Source organism: Acomys russatus, chromosome 26, assembly GCF_903995435.1.
Source record: "Acomys russatus chromosome 26, mAcoRus1.1, whole genome shotgun sequence".
Taxonomy (NCBI): Eukaryota; Metazoa; Chordata; class Mammalia; order Rodentia; family Muridae; genus Acomys; species Acomys russatus.
Genome location: NC_067162.1, coordinates 47,974,037 through 47,980,439, shown reverse-complemented (window position 1 = coordinate 47,980,439; position 6,403 = coordinate 47,974,037).

Sequence of the window (6,403 nt, the reverse complement as noted above, 5' to 3'; positions counted from 1 at the left end):
CTCCAGCTGGAAGGAGTACTGTATCCTTGAGTGGTGGGAGGAGATGGCTAAGCCTTCTGGATCCCTAATTGCCACCTAAAGTCACCACCTATTATTACTACTACCACACTGTGGTGGAGACGTGATGTATACTCTTTAGGTATAAATAAGATATAATGGATAATCTTTAAAACTCATATTTATGCTTGATATATTGGCAATGTCTTTAATTCCAAATGAAGGTAAATTTAGTTTGTAGAAGGAAGCACCCATGTTTGAAAGTGATGCCTAATTGAGTGTCAGAAAAGGGAATGAATCAGAGAAGAGTTGATGCCCAACTCTCACGAGAAGAGAGAGGAAAGGGAAGTTACTTCAGAGGCAGTTTTGCCAGGATGGTAATAGAGAAATGGGTTGCAAAAAGAGAACTCGGGTGAAGATGGAATGAGCCAGAAGATTAGAGCAGATTGTTGAATTAGTTTGAGGCCAAGCAGAGCAATTGTGGGCTGAGAGAGAAGCCAGATTAAAAAAGTCAGCTGGGAGAGGAGTTTGAGCCAGAACAGCTGAGTTAAACCAGGCAGCCCAGAGCTCAGAAAGAACAAGCAAGGGTGAGTTCATTAAGCAGTAAGTCTCAGAGGCTGAAAACAATCTAGGCCTAGGTTAGATTGTATGGATACTAGAAGCTTCCAGGACTAGGCCTAGGTTAGCGGAAGGAGGCAGTGACCTTCCAAGACAACAACTGAGCCAGAATAATAAAAGTTACTTTTACAGCCGCGGGGTAGTGGTGCACGCCTTTAACCCCAGCACTTGGGAGGCAGAGGCAGGTGGATCGCTGTGTGACTTTAAGGCCAGTCTGGTCTACAAAGCAAGTCCAGGGCAGCCAAGGCTACACAGAGAAAAGGTGTTTCAAACAAACAAACAAAAAGAATAAATCTAAGTTTTAAAAAAATGTAAAGGCAGGCACTCGGGGCAGAAGCATATAGTTCTCTCAGTTTAAGACCAGCATGGCCTGTAGAGCTAGTTCCAGGACAGCCAGCAACTACACAGAAAAACTCAGGAAAGAGAGAGGGAGAGAGAGAGACACAGAGAGAGAGAGAGAGACAGAGAGAGAGAGAGAGAGAGAGAGAGAGAGAGGAAAGGAACTAGAAAAGGAGAGCACGGAGGATCTCTGTGAGTTCGAAGCCAACCTGGTCTACAGAGCAGCCATGGCTACAGAGAAACCCTGTCTCCAGGAGGGGCAGGGGAGGAAGGAAGGAAGGAAGGAAGGAAGGAAGGAAGGAAGGAAGGAAGGAAGGAAGGAAAACTGAAACCTCCAGCAAAAAATCTTGGACTGACTGCTCCTCCTTTCATCTGGATTGACTTTTGTTCAAAATATTCTGATGGTCTGCTGTTAAAATCCCACCCATTTCAAATTGCCATATATTCTTTCTGTGTCAAGTCTTTCACTAATATCCAGTGTTCTTCTTTGTCTTAAGAGACCATCTTTGCTATAAAGTCTGTCCGATGCCAGGAGAGCTATTTTGTTCTGTTCTGGTCACTGTTTTCATAGGGCATCTTTTTTCCCCCCCACCTTCATTTATGAATGCCTCTGAATCTAGAGTAATGTATAAGTCTGTGAGTCATCTTGTGGCTGGAGCAGGCATGCGTGTGAGACAGTGTGGATGAGGAAGTCAAAGGGCAACTTTTGGGGAATCAGTTCTCCTATCATGTGGGTCCTTGCTATCTACGCGGGCTGGCAGGCCTGGTGACAAGTAGCCTTACTCACTGAGCCACCTCTACCGTCTGGTGACTGAGGCCGCATATCATCTGTTTGCTGTCACGCAGGCTTTCAGGCGTCATCTGTCCATCTCTGTCCACCAGTGATAGCTGGTGAGGAAGAAGACGCTGCTGCGTTTTGCATTTATCTTCTTTACTCTTTTTTATTTGGTTTATTTTGTGTGTATGCCTATTTACTTGAATGTATGTCTCTGGGCCAGTGACGTCAGAAATGGGCATTGGATCCCCTGGAGCTATACTTAGAGGTGGTTGTGAGCTGCCATATTTGACCTGAAAATCTCCGCAAGCGTCCTTACCTCCAGAGACAGAGACAAACCTCCATATCCCATAGAAATGACAGCTTCACCTTCATTTCCTGTCTTCTTCTGTGTTTAACTGTGAATTTTGTATTTTTTCTTTGCCATTATCATGGGATGGCTCTTGTTTGTTTGATTGATTGGTTGGTTGGTTTTTTGTTTGTGTGTGTTTTGTTTGTTTGTTTGTTTGTTTGTTTGTTTTTCTTTCCTTCCTCTGGAAAGAGAAAGAAAAAGAAACAGGAAAGCGTAACGGAACTTTTTTGGTTTCTTTGTAAACTCAGTTATGTTATGTAAATATGTTTTTGCTTTCAATCCCAACCGTGGGATTTTGGTTTGGGGTTTAGATTGTTTACAGCTGATAATTTCCTTCTGAGGGGCGTGGTCTTTGCCTGCTGGCAACAACCTGCCTGGTGCAGCACAGAGAGGGGCGTGGCCTAGGACTCCAGGGTGGTAAAAATTAGCACCTGGAGAGCACAGGCGCGGTGGTCGGTGTTGGCAGGTACTGTGGTGTGAAGCAGTGGGCCACAGGGCAGCTGGGAGATAGATGAGAGAAACATTTCAGCGGATCGGTTCAGAGGAGACTGCTTGCAACATTTGCTATTGACGGAGATGTGGTAATGCCCCCCAGAAAACCAACTGACCCTAAACAGCTGGGAGAAGTAAAGGGGTCTGCATCACGTTGCCACACCATCCTTCTTTCTCTTACCCAGGCTTAAGGCATTGGTGGATATATATCCAACCCAACAATTAGGTGTAAACTCTCGAGGCTTAAGGGCTGGAGATCTGTGGCAAATGGATGTCACACATGCTCCTTCCTTTAGAAGAAACTCTTTTGTACGTGTTTGTATAGATACATAGTCACAGGTGCTGATGGCCACTGCCCGTACAGGAGGGCCTTAGAGAACGTTATACAACATTTGTTCCATTGCTTTTCTCACTTAGGAATGCCTAAACATTTAAAAACAGGTAACGCTCCAGCTTATCCCAGCAAAGGTTTTGTTCTACCTGTAATCCACAGGAATTCCTTATGATCCTCAAGGACAAGCCACTGTGGAGTGTGCACGTCAGACTCTTAAAGCCCAAACAACAAAGTCTTAAAAATGGTTATTTGCATTATTATTCCCCAGCTCATATTCTGGCACATTCCATTGAAGGAGAGATTGGCATATTTTTTGTTTAGATCACAAGTAGGGGATGAGAAAAAGACTTGTGAGAGAGCAGATGATGTTTTTCCTCTTAGAAGTCAAACCACAGGGCTGGAGAGATGGCCCAGTGGTTAAGAGCACTGCCGGCTCTTCCAAAGATCCTGAGTTCAATTCCCAGCAACCACATGGTGGCTCACAGCCATCTATAATGTAACCTGATTCCCTCTACTGGCCTACAAGCAGACAACACTGTATACATAATAATAAATAAATCTTTAAAAAAAAAAAGTTGAACAAAAAAGGTCGAACCACAATGTAGGGGAGATTGGTTATTAACCAGCTGAAAAACATCCTTGAACAAAGTCTGAGAGGAGGTATAAATGTGAGCCAAAACAAGGGATGGGATAACAATTTAGATATAATATGAATAAATTAATAAAATATATTTTAAAATGTGAGCCAAAAACAAGAGGCAGAGCTTTGGAAACTGGGGATAGTTTTGGTTGTTCATCTCTCCACTTTGAGATACTCCTAGAGAGAACTGCTCCGGGCTCTGGCTGAGGTTCCAGCAGAAGAAATCTTGCTGATTATGCCAGGAGAATAGTTCCTTGGAATTGATATCCTTACAGTTTCATTATTTTATTCTTTAATCTTCATTTCCTATTGTTTAGGTTAGTCGGGTTATAAGAGAGGTACTCTCGGCTAATAAGTTCGTAATAAAATATATTTGTTAAGAAAATTGAGCCTACATTCCATCTTTGTTTTAAATTATTTGAACAAGGGAGGAGATGGCTTAAGTGCCATGGAAAGACATTGGGGACAACAAAATGAAAATGAACCTAAAGTTCTGTGGAAAGATTTGTTAACTTCACAATGGAAAGGACCAGATGTCTTACTAATGAGTGGGCGAGGAGATGCCTGTGTTTTCCCAACAGATGCTGACGCGCCATTGTGGATCCCAGGCCGCCTCATCCGGCCAGTCACAGAACTCAGAGCGTCCATCGAAAAAGAGAAGAAAGACCGGAAGTAGAAAGACACCCCCTCACTCCACAGCTAGCATGGCTTCATCCTCCTCAGTGGAAGGGTTTGCAGACCATGCATTAGCCATGCCGTTTCCTCAGTTAAAGTGGGAGGAGCAGAAATCTATTCCAGTTGCAGCAGCCACACGTGATGATCTGAGTCCTGCATGGGGTCAGCTCAAGGCCTTGGCTAGTGGAGCCCAGGTCCTGGTTTCTACTGACAACCTCCCTGCATCCCCACAGAATTTGTTTGTGGGCATACTTGCTCTTTTGGCAGCAGAGGTATGTTTTTCCTGCCTTCTTGTGGCCAATGCTCAGGAATTTGGACACTCTTTGCCTTATTGGGCCTATATACCTGATCTTCCCATACGTCATGTGGCTACACAGGATACTGAGACAATTAAAGTCACTGCTGACAGTGTTGACCTGCTGGTTGGAGAGAGTAACAACTATTTATCTCAGCGGTCAGAAAATAATTTAACTTTTGAGGGCTTTTCTCCCTCATGGCCCATTTGCTTTACAGTTGGAGAAGTAACTCAAGATAGTTTTCTGGGGCTGAAGTGGTTAAGGACACTGACTGCTCTTCCAGAGGTCCTGAGTTCAATTCCCAGCAACCACATGGTGGCTCACAACCATCTATAATGAGATCTGATGCCCTCTTCTGGACTGCAGGTGTACATGCAGGCAGAGCACTGTATACATAATAATAAATAAATACATCTTTAAAAGAAAAAAAAAAAGACTGTTTTCTGCTGAAGGAACATGCTTTATTAGCCTATTCTCCTCCTTATGATTGTCCAGATTGTTATTATAATATGCCAAGAGATGTATGGCTCCTTAAATTACATTTACCTCAGGTTTACAGTGATGCTCATTTTAAGACAATGTTTGGAAGTTAGTATCTGGGGAAGGAGACCCAAAAAGGTTTCTCCCCCATGGTGTGGTGCATACTCCCTTTAATAATTCTGATTTACAGCTTTGGGATTGGTCAGTTTCAAGTCCACATTTAACCAAAAGCATGAATTGAGGGGGGCAGGAAAGCACTATTATACATTTCAATGGCTGTTCCCAGTTGAAAATGTAGGAGCTTGTTACTCCCCAGGATGGGGGACTCCGATATTTCACTCCATGATTGGAAAAAAAAAGTTGCCATTGCAAGAAAACTTATTTCATCTTTTTGCAGCTACTATAAAAGCGTCTGTCATCCAGTACAGAGCTAAAATGACAAGAGAACCAGTCACTGCTTGTGTTTCTTCCCCATTTTCCATCTTACATAAAGGAACAAATGGAATTTTACATTTCAAACAAAAAAAAAAAAAAAAGAAATGAAGGTATCTGTCACATGTCTGCTAAGGGATGTGTCTTGACTAACTACACCGCTGAAACTGGTCAGGACACCTTTACACTGTTGAAACAACCCCCCTATATTATGCTGCCTGTGAGCATCACTGGGTCTTGGTTTAGCAATCCTGGAATTGAGGCATTGCATATGGCTACTTCATCTTTAAAGAGAGCAAGAAGATTTGTGGCTTCTCTTATTTTAGGAATTCCAGCACTGATAGCCACTATCTCCAGCTTTGCTGTTGCCACCATGACACTTATTAAGGAAGTCTATACAGGCCGGTATGTAGATCAGCTATCTAGAAATGTCTCCCTGGCATTATTTTATCAGGAAAACATTGATAGAGTACTTCAGGATAGAGTCAGTACTCTTGAGGAGGCAGCTTTATGGAAAATCATCTTCAGAACATCAAGGTTAGATTAGCAGTTCCATGCCGTTCAGTGTTTACATGGATTTGCAAAACTCCGTACAATATAATGAATCAGAACATGAACAGAAACATGCACAGAGCCATATTAAAGGACTCTGGAATCATTCTGATTTGGGAGTTAATCCTGATGAACTTCATGGAAAGATAATTAACATTGGTAGCTCACATTTAGGCTCTGCCTCTCTCGAGGAGGTGGCTGCTGCATTTTCCTCTGCGTTGGATAGCCTTCTTTCTGCATCCTCATACAATCCGATGTGAGTTAATGGTGCATTTGCGCTCGAGGGCTATTCGCACACTTGGTCATTTGTCTTCCAGTCATTATCTTCCAGCTCCAAAAACCCAGAGATGCCTTGACAGTGGACCTGAAGACACTGAACTATTACAGAAAAGGGGGAGTTGTTGCAGACACGATGATACAA